This window comes from Chiroxiphia lanceolata, chromosome 1, assembly GCF_009829145.1.
Source record: "Chiroxiphia lanceolata isolate bChiLan1 chromosome 1, bChiLan1.pri, whole genome shotgun sequence".
Lineage (NCBI taxonomy): Eukaryota > Metazoa > Chordata > Aves > Passeriformes > Pipridae > Chiroxiphia > Chiroxiphia lanceolata.
Genome location: NC_045637.1, coordinates 55004985 through 55022124, shown reverse-complemented (window position 1 = coordinate 55022124; position 17140 = coordinate 55004985). Strand labels below are relative to the sequence as shown.

Here is a 17140-nt window from a genome sequence, read left to right as displayed (position 1 = left end):
TTTTAGCCCCTGAGGCACTATCTTACCTGGAGTCAATTCCATCTCAAGTTTCCTGAGGCTGATGAAGCTGCCTGTACTAGCGAGCCCTTCCTGGTCCCTAGTGCCCAGGTGAGAAACACAGGTGAGAACCAGTCCCTCACCCAACTCCACCTACTCCCACCAGGAAGGATCCATGGGGGGTATCATCAGTGGGGACCCGATGTATCTGGAGCCCAGCCCAAAGATGTCCATCTAGATGTGGAACACAATCTGTAACACAGCACAAGGCACTTGGTCAAACCCTCAGATGATGATTACAGCATTTCAGAAGCAACACTGCAATGCTATTTTTTGCCTGCATTTTCCCAATGTATGATGCTGAGCACTGCTGGTGTGTTCATGCAGGATGCCCAACTGTCGGATCTGGGCCTAAATTTGTAAACAAACTATTTCAAGTGAATCGAGAACACAACCTGTTTTTGAAATCATACTGACTGGCAACACTCTTCCATGTTTTTTTTTCTTAGTATATATTAATTGCGCTGCATCCCAACACATTACCCATGTTGGGTTTCTCCCAGAAGGGTACAAGAAAGGATGGGAAGCACATGCAGGTTTGCTGGACCATCAAAGGCAAATAACTTTTTTTTTTCTTAAACAGTGAAAAGAATTACTTAAACTTTCATTTCTTCATAGAACTTCTTTGAACAGAAGTTATTTACTCAATTAGTTCTAAAACCCAACTCCCTAAGCAAAAAAATGATTGCTTAAGTATGTGGAATTAATATTCTCCACTTAGTTGCCAGAATATTAACTCATTTTTAAGTGTAGAAAGCCCTATAAAATATAACTCAAAATATAAAATCTCACTCAAATCATTTTAGAGATAGGTAAACGCAAAGAAATTTTTCCTCTATTTCTACCCAGATCCTTGTATGCTCAAGAGAACACAGTCAACTGATTAAAACTAATTAAGAAATCGCTCTTTAACTTTTCTAAAATGTGACTAAAAATAATACACACACATTCGAGAAGTAAAAAAAAGCTAAAAAGGTGGCCTTTCTAGTTAGAGTCTGATAAGGCTTGTGAAATTTCTCCATTGGCTCTGATACCTTTGAACAGTGGAGTCACAACATTGTGACTGCATTGTGTTGACAAAAACGTGATAAAACGTTTCTTATTTTGATCAAATTCTTGAAGACACAGTACAGAGAACATTATTAAGATTTTCAAATCAAGTTCCTAAAAATGATCATGTCATTCCCAGTCTATTTGGGAATATGCACTAAGCTAATCAAGCTGACAGGTGTTGCAGCAGAATTCAAGACAACCGAAGTCCTGCTGTTACTGGAGTTCAGCAGTCCAGAAGCTCAGACCTCTTCATATTGATTTTGTCTTCCCAGTACTCCCCAGCACAGCATTCATTTTAAAGAATTTATGCTTTTCTCACAGTCCCGGATAAAAATGCCTTCGGAAATAAAATATGCGTGTCTGATACTGCCTTTCCTCCTTATCCTCAGCACACGACCTCAGTCTTGGTTAACAATTCTCTTCAGACTCTGCTCTGACAGGAGAACCATGTATCCCTCAGGGGCTTTTAACAGAGTTCTTTATTGCATCAGTTAGATGTGGGTACACTTAGGCGAGACAAGGAACACTTTAATAGTATTTATTGGTAGCATTGGAAAGTTAGGAAGGAAAAAACAAATTTCTGCAAAATTTCTAAACAAGAAAGGACCATAATCTTCTCAGGAAAAGTTTGCCAGAGTACCTCCTTTTCACTCATGAAAAGTATGCCTTATATTAATCCCATTATTGTAAACTTCGGGGGCATTTTGACTAAAATAAAACACACTGGAATGTAGGCAACCAGCATGGAAAACTTCAGTCTAAAAGTTAAAGACATGTGAAGTGATATGCAGCTGAAAACAATCATACAATAGCAAATATTTAATAAAGAGTAGTAGTTGGATTACCACAGTCGTTTTACAGTTTGCACATGTGTATAGTTCACAAACATTCCCTTCTCACTTTTGGAAGCCTGTAGATTAGCAAAGCTTCCATGGAAAACTTCTACGAGAAATATTTCCCCTAATAGCTAAAACTTTCATTAATATTAAAGAAAAATGAATATGAGTGTAAATCCTGAGACAATAAACTAGGTAGTAATCAAGACATTATTCTTATATGAACACACACAACCTATCCAAACACACAGAGAGAACCCATGAGCTGTTTACAATTAAATCTGATGCATTTCCTTGTAGATGTAAAATATGTATGTGGAAGATTTGAAACCTCTGAGTTTAAAAGCCTGTTCCTGTCTAGTTGGGACATTCAAGAAGATCTTAAAACCTCAGAGGAGGAGGTTTTCCCCAGAGATGTTCCCCAGAAGAAATAACATATAAGGAACAACACTAACGTATTGTAACACTAATGTAGTCTATTACAAGACTATGCAAAAGAATTTTAAGAACTAATTTAATGTGGCAAGGGTGTAGTTCTTTACTCTCAACAGATAAGGATGTAAAACAATCTCAGGAGTATCCTCAGAGTATTCTCAGTAGCCATCACCAAGACCACCATGGTTAACAACCACCTTGCAGGCACTGCATTTTCCACTCTCACAGTACAGGAGTAGGAAAAAATGTATGCTACACAGTTCCTGCCTGCTTTTAGGGTGAAGGCAGACATAGATGTTGTCAAGATTCCGTTGTGTCGGCATGACAACAAAATTACTGCAGAGTCCACTAACCAAAGACAACAAATTTCAAAATTTCAACACGTGAATTTATTCTAGTTAGAAAAGTGGGAGAAACAGGATCCTCCACATCTTGTCAAAAGAAAGGGCAAATACTTTTCTGTCTTCTCATGAGGTTAGTCATAAGAGAGCCTGCTATGGCAGGCAGAGGAACAGGTATGCTGCCTTACCAACCAAAGCCAGTCACCCACAGTGACTCTCTGCCGTGTACTGCACTGCCCAATACAGTCAGACCAGGAGAAGGGAGTGTGACGAGGACATGGGTCACAACAAAAGTATTTCTTAAAGCTCTTATGATCTGCCAGAAATAGCAGATAGGAGGATGCTGAAATGCAAAAAAACCTTCTTTGGTCCTAACACAAGGCCAAAAATAAATCACAGCACACAGGAAAAAAAAAATCACCACCTTATTAGGCAAATTTTTAACAAACTGATTGATCAGGCTTTTAGAGTTCATAGCTAAGCAATTCTTAGCAAATGTGAGGAATAAACACCAAAGAATCTCAAATGAATCATTTTATCAACCAGGAAAGTCATAACCAAATGTTCAACAGCAGAGTCTATTAAGCCCAGTTCCTAACTACCTAATACTACCACCTAAATTTGACTTGTGAATTATGCCCTTGTTGTTTTAAACCAGAGGTCTGATTAACAGATTTCAGAGTACTGTTTAAACTCACGACATTAAGTCAAATGCAGTTAGCAGAGCAAGTTCCTTCATGTTAAGGAAGATGAAAATATTTTTCTTACAGAAGGTACAGCCTCTGGCTATTTCCAAATTATAGCAAAACTACAAATAAAAACTTGAAATAAAACATACTAGTGAGTATGTTACTAAAGATCCAATAGAGACCATCTGAAATCGCCCAGAGGAAAAATGCTTAACTAAAAATACTTGCTGAGGTGAAACAAGCCATCTTTGCTCCAAATGTAAAACCACCTCCTGACAGCTCTCCAGGAGGAGTACGAGAGTTAAGAAATACAATTCAGCCTTGAAGGGTATGATCTCTCTGGGTTAGTAGAAAGCCTGTTTTAGATAAATTATGAAAGAAATGAGTAGCAGAAATGAAGGCAAGGCAAGAACGGGGAGAAAAAAAACAAAAAGAAAACTGCTAAAATACTATCAAGAAAAATGCCTTTTATCAAAAACTACAGGACAATCCCCAGTAAAAGCTATTTCCCCAAGCAGCGGTGAACAGCAGAAATTATTGTAATGAGCACTGCTTTCTAACCTTGTTAGCTGATCAGCTGCAGCATTTTCCTCTCTGCTGAGACAGAGTCTGTTCTCTCCATGTAGTAGGGAGAAATAAAGTTTGGCTATTCAAAAACAACCAAAAAAACCCCTCTTATTAAAATACGGAAGAACCGAACCAGAAAGCTTCAGCCTGTCTTGTTTCTCTTTATGAGTTGAGAAATGGGTTTTGGTTTGGCATTGAGAAGACAGAGGGAAAACACGTGATGACTTTCTCCCCCCTCTTCCTCACTTCTGTACAGCAAAGGTGAAAGACAGTCAGGGCCTCCTCCCACCTCCAGATTACAGCACCTATAGAGTGCAAAATGGTTTGCGCCCTTCAGTCCTCTTCACGGGCTCACACAGGTGTCTCTGAAGATTTGGTCCACATACCAGTGGGGCCACTTTCCCAACCATGAGTTACAACTACACTAATAATTCAGTCCCAGCTGGACACAGCACTGCCTACTGCCCTGTCCTCCCTAAGAGTGAGAAGGATAATGATTTTCAGGCTCAAAGCACGTCTCTCTCAGGTAGCAGTGACTGTGAAGTTGAAGGTCTGACAGGAGGCTGCTCCTCCCTGACTCTCCAGGGCAAACTGGTAGCAGGGTTTGTGGTTTGTCCCAGGGAGTGTTTAAGTCCAAAGCTTAGGATCAAGCTGTAAGGGATTTCTTTCTGTGCTGCAGTCTCAGTGACGAGTTGGGTTACACTTCTCCATAGTCCCTTTACACATAGTATGAGAGTTGACAGCTCTGCTTTCATCAGAACAAGAAAACAACAGAGGCAGCACCTCCACCTTGGTTTTTAAAGTCTTTTTATGAGTCACCATATAGCACAAACTAAAACCAAAAATCTATGTTGCCAAGTGACTTTAAATCCAAGAAAGGCTTTTGTTTTATAAAATATGGTTACTTGAATGGGGATAATAAGAAGAGCTCACCTATTTAGGATTAACACTTTGAATACTTTGTGCCAAAAGACTGATTCTATCCTGTCAGAGGAAACATAAATGGACACAGAAAGGTTGTCAAATTGGAGGGGTGTTTATTAGTGCATTATCAATTGTTTTTCTGAACACAGTGAGCCTTAATTTCTATAAACAAACTGATTCTCATTTAACATAGTAATATTGTCTGAAGAGAGATGTGACTTAGTTTGAAGAAGAGTAAATAAGTTTTATTTTGATAAGGATATGAAGTTTCAGAGACAGACACAATATATACTTTTCAAATATGAATTAGGGGTTTGGTTTCTTTTTTAACCTTGCACTGTATTTTAAGTGTCCCGTGTGTCAGCGGAATTCTGCCCCCATCTCATTCAACTGGAATTTTACTAATAACTTCACTCTGACCAGAATTTTACCTAGGGGAACCACAATCATTTCATAATTTTGTAGGTATGCTCAAGAGCATGCCTTATACAATGAGGACAGAGCTTGAAGAAATCAGTAAATCTTCTGTTTTATACATTTTCCAAGCATGCACACTTAATACAGTAATACTTAGGGCTTACTTAGCCACTGTGTATGTTCACTTCAATTTTCAGGCAAGGGTCAGAAGGAACTCCTAAGCTCTATTCTCTCATAAGCAAACGCAAACCTTTCTAAAATGGTTGGAATGTTTCATCTGAGCATAAAAAGGCTTGCACAACTACATTACTTCAAACTCCTGTCACAAATTACTACTTCACATTCACTATGGAAACAGATTTCCAGTTCACTTGAGAAATAACCAAGTCATAAGGATTTAACTCCCCGTGCTATTCATTAAAAATAATTATTCAATGCATAAAGGCCTGGTGCCGAGTGAGTGAATGGTCAGGCTCGAGTACTCCCTTTAGCTGTGGAACAGACATCTCAGATGCACCAAAGATGTGTTTCCTCACGCAGCCCCCTTTATGGTGCACTTGGAAAGACTATCCCTAGAATAAGATGAGACTTCAGACACCCATTTATTTCCCCACTCCTATATTGTTTTTTTCCGATAGGAGCACTGATGAGTGGTAGACAATAATGATTTTTGTAATGTGAACATCTGTGCTGTAGAAAACAGACTGAGATCAAATTAATGGCATGTATCTCACTATTAAGCAGGTACTAAATAGTAAAGATGTTTTTAACTGCCAATAAACCTGACTAAACTCTTACCAAAGATTCAGCCAACAGAAACACCAAAAGTTTTAAAAATCCACAAGTGAGATGTTCTTCAATACCCTTTTGAAATAAAAGAAAAACACTTTTTTAAAATTAAATAATCAAACTTCTCATAGGCAAAGCTCTAACTGAGGTCTGAACATAGAGAACTCCAAATTATGTTAGTTATTGGTCTCACTGCAACAATAACTCAGCCATATTGCCCACAAGTAGCAATTAATTAAATTTAATAAGGAATGCTACGAGTTGTTCTTGTTTTTAAAATCCCAGCCAGGACCCTAAACAATGTTTCCTTTCTTATTCCAATTTTCAAATGTTTAAAAATCCAATTGAACAAAATCATCTTCAATGCTGGAGAAAATCCCAATGCATAAAAAATCACTTAAGTGCTCCATTAAACAAACCAACCAAATCTACGTGGCAGAGGAAATGTCAGTTTTTAACAGGCTACTGAATACCTCCTTCCCAGGAACAGAAATATAATTTATCTTTAATAACACACATAGAAGTTTTTCTCCATCACTAAATTCTGAATCAGGGATGTACGGAGGATCAAAAAGCAAACATTAGAAAATATGAACTTGATGTGCAGAAAATTCTTTATTCATTTCTATGCACGCAGAAGATTTTTCCCTTTCGCCTTCCAGTGAGCAGGAGGGTGATCTTAAAAAGCCTGGAATTATTCTCCTCTCTTCAGAATCTGACTATGAAACTACATCATACAACAGAAAGCCAAGGAAAAGGATCAAGCATTATACAAACCCATAGTACCCATTTAATTTCCTGGAAGCTACAGCACAAGCGATAAATGGGAAACCAGCAAAAATTTTCCAACTGTCTTTTACAAAACCATATTACCTAAAAAGACAGTACAAAAAAATAGTGCCAAATGCTCTTGGAAAAAAGAGATCACAGACAGCCTTTAAGGAGTAACATTACAAATTATTGGCTTCTGACTAAGAAAGTTAACAAGTAACTGATCATGTAAAACCATAAAAGACTATCTACAAACACAAGGACCAGGTTCTCCCACCTACAACTGGAAGAAAGGTTAATGCAATGAGCACGAAAAATCCATCAGACTGGAAAACCATTTGAATATTCCAGTGCACTACATGTTTACATTGCGATTAACCTGATGTTTTAAAAACTCTCATATGTTTACTCATTTGTATTTATTATGAATGCCATCAACATTATGCTAAGACAAAAAAGTCTAACCAGTTTTCAGAATTAATACAGAAAGCATATACCTGAATAAATTACACTGGTCTACTCCAGACTGGGAAAAAGTCCAAAATAAACAGAAGAAAATGGCAAATCATAACCATCTGAAGAGCGGGATTCATAAGTACTGACAACTGTCTTTCCTGAGCAATTTTTGGTTTTGCTGTAAATTAGATCCAAATTCTAAGATTTTTCAAGCCATATTCCTCCAGGAAATTCTAAATCAGATTCAAAATTTTCTTTTTCAAATTCCAGGTGTAGCCTTAGCACTTTTTACTTGTTCTTTGAAGGAAAAAAGTCTACAATGCTGGTTAGGACCTATATTTACAAAATCTGCTTATGAAGGCAATCATTCCTATTTGAGACTATGGAAGAGACCCAGAAGCTTAGAGCTTAACAGAGGCACTCCCTGAAATGAAAGGTCAATGAGCCCTGCATTCCCAATAGAAACCAAGGAGTGGGAGGGCTTTACAGCTGCAAATATCTCAGGAAGGATGCCCTTGCAGACACGTGGTGAACTCCTCCGAGCACTTTCAAGGGCTATGGGTTCCTTGAGACTCTGAGTTCCCTTGCTGTACCACCAGATAATGATACTTACCTTAAAGGAATTACTTGTTAAGGTGAGCACCTCATATACAGTCTCTTTCAACTAGGAAGGCTGAGAAGCAAAGAAAGAGTAAAAAAACCAGCAGAGTATTTTTTCCGCCATTTTTTTCCTTTGTTGGAAGCTTGTGTGCTCCTCTCACTGCAGACCCTGACTTGCCTATTCAGCTTGGGGATCAGCATGCCAGCAGCATTCAGTAAATAAAAAAAAACTGACTCCGAACTGCACATGTTATTTGCAGCTCAATAAAAAATAATGCTGGGTCTTTGACACGTGTTTATATAACACCTAATATAAAAGGGTTGTTGCTTTCTCATGAATAAATATGTGGTGCAGGCCAAAGTCTGGAAGCATTTTCTAACTAAGAAAATAAAATCTGTGAAGTCTAAACTCCAATTCAAATTTTTCTTAATGTTTCTAGACCTTAGGGTTCAACTTTGAGACCATATGCAATTAAAACTAAGAAGACTTGCCAAAATAAAGCATATTTTGCGATGCAGTGATCTTGACTGATTGGGTTTGTTTATTTATGCTTACAGAGAATTTGGTAAACTGTGACAAGTGTCTCAGCTAATGCAAGACAGATTCATCCACCTGGAAACAACCAATATTTTAATATATATTAATAAAAATGCTCTAAGAGTAAACAGTAGCCTTTCCTACTGGTTGCACTAGTTATCATAGAGCTTTATAAGGCTTAATCTCATGGTGCAGCTTCTTCTTATCACACACTACAGTGCTTACACTTGGAAAATTAATGTTATAGCATTTTAATCCTTATTATTCTCTACAGTTTGGAGTGACCTGTCTCTTTGACTTTATAAATAACCCAAATACTCTGTACGCTTAATTTGCTATCACCATAGCAATTTTTTCAGAGAATGAGTCAAATACTTCCTCCAAAATTAAATGCATTTTTTTCAATCATGTCTCTTCTTGTGGCACTAAAAAATTGGACAAAATTTTTATTCAAAAATTCCTTTCTTCTTCACACAAATGTCATTACAGCAATCACAATAAACCTTTCTTTAATACGAAACACTAGGTCTTATATAAGATGTGTTTACAACATTTACTACCTTGTTAATTCTTTTGTTCATGGAACAGGCATTTGCTATGACACAGAGTCTGTCATTCTCATCAACTTGGTGATTCATCTGCCTTTCCTACACTTATCTTCCAACCTGTCCTTCCTAATTTTTTGTTTAGCTTATCACTGTTTTGGTACTGCTCTCCCTCTTTAGGTTCTGAACCAGGCTTCTTCCTTTCCACTATATAAGGTCTAATGTTTGAAAAGCTGTTGAGCACTGCCATTCATGGTACTGTGACTCATTTCTGTAATGACTACTGTTTCCTACATAAGAAAACTAGTGTTACTTGTCATATAATTACAAACAGTTAACTCATCCAGGTGTTAGAATGTTTGATGCAGGGAAACTGACAGCCAGGAGCAGTGATCAGCACTTATGGGCAGGCAGAGCAGTCTCCGGCACCCATGTCATGCTCCACTCCTTTGCTTACAACCAATGTAAATAACCAATGAAGAATTGCAACAAATAATTTTTTAGATGGATAAAAGGACATCCTTGAAAATCCAGGACATTTCATGAACTACATACACCCTCCAGACCCTGGGATGTCTGTGCTAATCTGGGTTTTGGCAGGAGTAACAGGCATGTAAAATCCAGTTCAGCTGGCTCCTTTCTTTTCAATTAGATAACATCCTGTCGTGGAAGAAGTTGCTTGGGTTACTGTAGTCATTGGAAGTCATAGCTACCAAAGTAAAGATATATGCAATGAAAACCCAAGTCTGAATCAGAGTGTATTCCCATACAAGGGAAGGAACTCTAGAAAGGTGAGTCGGGTCTGTACTCATCCTGACCATTTTAGATAAACACAAATAAACTGGTTTAATTAATCTTCCTTGTATAGGCTACTGGGTGTTTGTTTTGTTCAGCTGCTAGAGGCTCTCTATAATAAATATTACTTCTTCTCCAGAAATTTGGATTTTTCATGGCTGCTACTCTTACATGAGATAAAAACAGAGAGCTATAGCACCCATTTTATTTTCTTTCTTCTCTCTTTCACAGACACTGTTTGATGAACTTCCAACACTCAGAAACTATTGGAATAATGAGATTTCCAGCTTCCTGTTCATTTTTGTATGCTACCATATAAAAGTAATACTCCATCACTGCTCTCACTCTGCCATGGTGTATGATCCCATTTCTTAGTTTTAAACTAAAAGACCTCTGAAAGACAACACCCATAATTCTAAGTTTTCAAACCCCAGAACACTTCAAAAACATTTCCCACATGTTTGGCAGGTACTCTTGATCTACATGGCAAAGTGATGATTGCACAAGTAGTCAATCGCATGATGCTTTTTTTTTTTCTTTAAAATAATCCTGGCATCACAGACTATCACAGCTTTCAGACATATTTGCCATCCAAAACCCAATGGACAAGAGTATACTACCCTTTGACTTTATTACTTTTTCGATTTGAAATGCAAGCTACATACTTCTGGTTAACTAAAGACACTGCTGCAGATTATCTCATTAAAAGTAATACTAATTTTATCTTACCCTTTTTTATTGAGACAGTTTATCTATATGAGCATCTATGCTTTATCAAACAGTATTTAGAAGTTCAGAATCAGTTCAGCAGGATTCTGTCTGCTCAAAAAACTACTGTCAGAAAATAGAGCAGTTACTTGCAAAGCATCTACTCTGTCAAAAATGGAACAACGCAGGCTCTATTCCAGAAACACAAACACCTTTACAGAGCTCAGTTATACACATCCTTCAGAGGCATTAAACCCCTCTTCTAACATCCACTAAATGCCCAGGACTCAGGTCAATCAGAGAGTACTCCAGAGGAACTGAAGTCTCAAGACTTTTAGAAAGCATCACGGTGGTTTGCATCACTTTTTACAAGCCACCACAAAGTCAGAGAAGACTTTCTGCTTTCCACACAGATAAATGCTACTAGATTTTCAACTGGATTATAGATTATAAAGCAATGAATCCTGACAAGATCACTTTTGAAGTTAAATTTCAAAGATAGAATACCAAGGATAATTGTTTGCACCTTTGATACTTTCAATAAACATTTTGCAAAGAAAGCTATAAGCACTGAATCCCCTGAACGTATTACTATTTTTTTCTTTCTTATTAAAGCTACTTAAAGAGTTGGGGGTGAGGAATAAGACAAAAAATACATTTCTGTTTCATAAATTGCAGCTAAAACAGATCTTAGAAGGATGCAGCAGTGCCCACCTGCCTCTCTCATGCTCAAGTAGAATATAAAAATGGTTGGAGAGCTCAGGAGAGAAGTCAAAATTATCCAAATGCCCAAGGCTGTAAGATGCTCTGCAGTAGAAGTAATACCACCAAAAGCCACAACTAACACTATCTTGCTAGTCACAGAAGATTTTTCGCTATCCTTTTGTCTCCTGAAACGACAACTGAGAACCACAAACTTTTTGCCAAGAAACACCAAAGATGGGTAACTGTAACAACATGAGAAGAGCTTTAGAAGGCAGATGAAAAGAAGGAACAGATGTGGAGCAGGTGTCTTCTCTCTGCTTATAAAACGAAGGTTTTTCAGGGTCACCACTGAAATAACAGAAACTTGAAGCAGAACACAAATCCTGAGAAGGTCTCCCTCTCAGGCTCTCAGACATCAAATGTATGACTTCAAGCATTCACTGTTACTAGGTAAAGTCCAAGGGTCAGTGATTTCCTTACTAATTTAGGGAGTGACCAAAAATAGAAGACAGCTTGTGGCATTCTTGTCAGAGTCAACCTATGGAGATCACAAATCCCAAGAAGGCTTGTTGCTTCTTCTCTCAATGAGGAGTGTCTGAGACTACAGTTCCCTGCAACTACAGCCACCCAGGCACCATAATCCCATGTCCTTCCTTCTGGACAGGCCCATGAAAGACCAAGCTCTGAGCCACAAGCTGTCCAGACTCAGTTGTGCTCAGTAACAATCATACTGATTAGACACAAATTGAGCCACCTGACATTTCTTTATCACAAAAACTTGGTTCAACATCTTCATGTATCCAATAATGATTTGTCTCATATTTGAGTTTCTCTTAACCATATGTGAGGTGCTTTACACTGAATGAGAGGACAAGTGAAGAAGCAGAATGGCCCCTGTTCCCGTCAACTCTGCAAAGACATTCACTTCAGATGAAGTTTGTGTCATGAAAGCAACTGTTCCGAGGATCTAGGATCTAATCTATGTTAATAATTCTATCTAATCTATCTTAATAATTCTATCTCTGGACTGCCCAAAGCAGCTTGTAGAGTTCTATCTACTGAAGAAAGAGAGACCATCTACTGGCAGACTGCACCTATCACTATCAACAAGTGTTGCAGTTGATTGTACCTCTTTAGTAGCTACAGAAAGCAGGACAATGAACATCACAGACAGGTTGTAATGCCTGTCACATACCCCAGGGTCATGAGATGTTGTAACATGTTATTAGATGCTCCCTAGTGTTGAAATCGGGGCTTACACTCCCAGTATGCTGATCCACAGAAAGATCACATGGCCCTCTTAGAAACTTTTTTTTTGTTACCTTGGGTTTTTGATGATAGGCTGTCTCTAAATGCACACGCACAAATACACTTCTTCAACTTTCCTTAGCTGATATGCAAGAAGGAAAACTACAGTGCCCCTGGCAGAAGTTACCAAGCAGAGAACCCCCATTAGCTTTTAGTAGCCTCTTTCCCCTGCTAAAATGATCCTCTCCTTGAACTGACACAAGTTTCATCCTACTAGAGGACAAAAATCTTTGATAACAGCTACTTTTCACTGTAAGTCAACAGGGGAGACTTATAAGCATGGGAGAGGGTTTTCAAAAGAAATGGATACTACATTATCACACTTTGCAGTCAGTGGTAGTAAGAATGACTAATGACTTCCCAATGCTTAAACAAAACCTATGTTTCAGCTACTTTTTCCCCCAGCACTAAGTTGTGTTCTTACACACGTGGTAGAGGTGCATGGTAAGAACCCAGGCTCTGATGCCTAAGAACAATACCCCAATCAAGGAGTAGAGAAGTATTTATCGGAGCTGAGAGCTTATGCAGGAAAGTTTCAGCAGCTCAGCAGCTTCCTGCTGGCTGGCTGGCTTCACTGAGCACAGAGAGGTGAATCACCATGCTCCGCAGAAAAGATCTTTATCCCGTTCCCAGACAAGATCAAGACCTTTCCCTATATAAGTCTTTTTTTAGAGGAATGTGTTATATGGCAAGATACAACTGGCTGCCTGTAACTCTGCAAAACTACTTTTGGCAAAAAAGGAAAATCACTACTATCAACATTAAAGTGGCATAGAAATTTGTCCACGATTACATCCACTAGCAAGTACACCTATAGGATCATGGTATCATAGAATATCCTGAGTTGGAAAGGACACAAACGGATCATCCAGTCCAACTCCTGGCCCTGCACAAGACAATCCAAGAATCACACCATGTGCCTGAGAGCATGGTATTTCTTGGCTGTGAAATGTCTTCTTAAAGGTACTCTTAAATAATTCATCTTTGTAAATATTTCTGCATAGAAAACTTGTGCATACCTACAGGTGATGTGATTAAAGGGTTTCAAGAGAAGTTTTTTGTGAGCAGAAAAATATCACAGCCAGCATCTAAACAGTCAGCTGCTCGAATAATACTGACCTGAAACACACATGCTACCATATACAGCAATACCTAAGATATTTTTCCACATTCGCTCTTGTTATTTTCCTTCCTGCTAAGACATCAGCTCTCTATTCCTGCAGCAAACAGGCAAGAGCAAACAACTGGTTTCTTCATCAAAACACAACACTGCCAGGTAACTAAAAGCATCCACATTTCACATTTCCAGACCACAATAATACAACTGTACTTGACTGTTACCAGCAGCCAGAATTCAAGCTTACAATATCACACGTAGTCATACACTCCTTAGTTCAACAAGTATAAAACATGCTTTTTTCTTTTAATCTCACTATTTATTTGCTAGTAACGTCCCCACTTCCCAGGTAATGTCGCTTATCGTTACTACAACAACAACAAAAGCTCCCAGCAAACAAGTACAAAGATTTTAAAACTAAGACACACTACAGGAAAGTGCAAGCTTCCTACAGCTGCTTAAACAAGGTTTTGCTTCATACCATGGTCTTAACAGGACACTGTCATCTCAACTCTGCTAAATCCACTAATTTGAAGTTAATTCTTTTTTCCTTTTATTTTTCTTTGTTTGTTTGCTTCTTTTAATAGCCACCCCCAGTCCAAGTAATTTTCAGTTGTAACTTACCAGGAGCAAAGACTTTAGTCCCACGTGAATGGAAAAGCTAGTATTTTAAAACAAATTAACCTATTTCAAACTGTCCTTAAGTTGCATTTTCAAAGAAAATCTTTACTATAAGCACACAAATCCTGGTAACATTTAGAGCAGGGATGGGAGGACAAAACTGGGTATAGGTTTTGCATCACTTGGCTGCTGTGCTTAGGTAGATCGACATCGATAGTTTTCAGGATGGGTGAGAAGGTAGTTAATTCTTAACTGCTAGCAGAAGTGTGGTACACAGAGAAAACTAGTTCCATACATTTGGAGGACTGACATTTGAAATATCAATAAGCTACCTTGCCCTTGAGAATAATATAGCTGGTTTTGCTGGCTTTGCAACTTCCTTGAGCAATTATCTGATCAGGGATTAACAAAAAAAAAAAAATCAAAATTAAGCATGCTGATCAGTCACTGCTCTCCCTTACCTTATAATGGAAACATTTCCATTTGGCTTCATGGAAGTATCACACCCTTCATGGCTGTATCATGGAAGTACATTAGCTGTCCTGTGAACTCAGTAATCCTGACCAAGTTATTCCTCAACTATGACAGAAAAACTTAACTGATTAGAGATACACTGGCATAAGCATGCAATCATGGCAACAAAATTATCCATGTTTTTTTAAGTACTACATATTTTACTCCTTATTTTTAAATATTTACTTAGGTTGATTAAACGAGGCAGAAAAAGAAAGGCAGCAAATCTAGGAAACTCGTATACGAAAAATAGTATTTAAAGATTACTATTAGTCTGGAAGGCATTAAAAGGGGGACATAAACATTTAGTTCAGTTCTGGTTAAAAGATTTCCTGGCTTGTCATTAAAGAAGAGATTTTCTGAGAGGCCCAAGACGACAGTTTTGAAAGTTAAGCACAAAACTGGGCATTCAGACAACTCTTTGCCTTGCCTGATTCTGGGTGGGTTCATTTGACCTCTGGCAGCCCATGTAAGTCAGTTTATTAAAAAGAGTCACTAAATTGGGGTACTTGGTCTGAAAAATTTAAAGCCTGACAGAGGTGCTAAATCCTGTAGTTCAAACCTGAGTGAACACAAGGTAAGAGCACAGGATTTCTCTTTAAGTCAAAGCCTCCCTCTAAAGCCTGGCACCCAGAGCTGATGCCCAAAATAGACTCTGTGAAAAATGTTAGCCTGAATTTCCCTTTCCCTCAGCCTAAGCTCTTCAAACTGTCATCTGATGTCAAGTAAAAAAGAAAATTATAAAGTGTATTATTAAATACTTTAGATGTTGCCTTGAAAAAAGAAAGTTTTATTTTTGTGTGCAGTAGAGTTAATGTAGTTAAATGAAGCAAAAAGTAAACTGACAGCAGAAACAGAAGTAGGGAGATCATCCTGACCATTTGCACTGGGCTCCATCTATTCCGCAACAGACAGACAGACAGCTTTTCACCACGGTGTGATATGTCTGACAACTTGAATGTGCCAACCTGCTGTGTTTATTATTAGGGTGTCAGGTAAAGATGTAGACAAATGCGTTCAAACCAGGACATTTTCCTTTTGTTTGCTTCCTGTGGTGGTTTTCTGCTCAAAACAAACTGAGCCCAAATTAATGGCTCCTAGTTTTAATACGGAATTTTAATTTTCCCTTACAGCATGAGTTCTCAATTCAGACAATAATTTAACTAAATCAGTAGTCATTCCAAAATAATACAAATAGCTCTGGGTACTAAAACACAGCTTACAGGTTACAAAAACACAGTGACAGCTAAAGGTGGAAAAACTTGTGTTCTTAAAGAAAACATCTGTCATTAAAAGGGGAATCATATTATTTTCAACTGCAACAGATTAAAACAAGGACTAAGCGCATTTTTTGGCTTTATATTGCTTCTTAGTAGAACAATGACAACTAAATCCCCATATTAGATTTTTCTAGCTCAAAAAGTCTCTGGAGTCAAACCAAAAAGCAAGTACCCACGGCATGTGGTAGAGCAGTAACAGGCAGCACACCTCTCAAGTCTCTGCTGCCCTCAGCCTGGGCCACTTACAGGAGGGCAAATCCCCTTGCCCACCTCACGGCACACTAGTGAAGCATTAAAATACACATTCGATAATTACACATTTCCAATATTTAAATTTATTTATTATGATGATTAGAAATAACACCACACAAATTAAAAAAAACTGTATTGCCATATTCATACATGCTTAGGATAGTTCAACTTTACAGTTTTGACATCTGTAGCTTATTAGTCTCCTAAGAATGTAAAAACACCATTGGCATTTTTCATATTGCAAGTGTCTGGAGATAATGGCCGAGCAGATTTTATACAGAACAGCGCAAGTAAACTTGCCAAACTTTCATCATCACTCCTTCGGAGACTCTGAGGGGGCCGATTAAATTGGCATTTTGTTTGACATGTACACAGAATGTGCTTAGCATGCAGAACAAGTATGGCAATAAACCTTTCCTTAACAGCTGTGTTATTTTAGCTAATGATAAACATGTATCTAAAGGCACATATCACCACAACTTAAACTGGTGAGAAAAGCTCAGTCACCCCATGGAAAGAGAGGCCATCATAACTGAGAGGAAGTTGTTTGTTTATTCCTTACTATGCAATTAATTGTCTAACCAATAAACACTGCCAAATACACAAACTGTTGTTCTAAATTAAGTAAAATTCATTGTCACTGTAGCTTATATTCTGCCTCTGACCTTGCTGCATCTATTCTTTACCGACAGACTCCTACCCATGGGCACATGTGTGCAATTATCACCCATCTCAGCTGTGATTGCATAACAGAGCAAAGTTTATTTGCCGGAAAGTTTCCTTACGGTCTGAGAGATTTGGAGGGCAAAAATGCTCTTTTTGC

General features: G+C 38.1%; 1 protein-coding gene across 5 annotated transcripts in view; it reads right to left on the bottom strand.

The window, feature by feature from the left end:
• Window positions 1-17140, bottom strand: part of LDLRAD4 (low density lipoprotein receptor class A domain containing 4) — a 274476-nt gene that overhangs the window by 187019 nt on the left and 70317 nt on the right. The window lies entirely within an intron of this gene.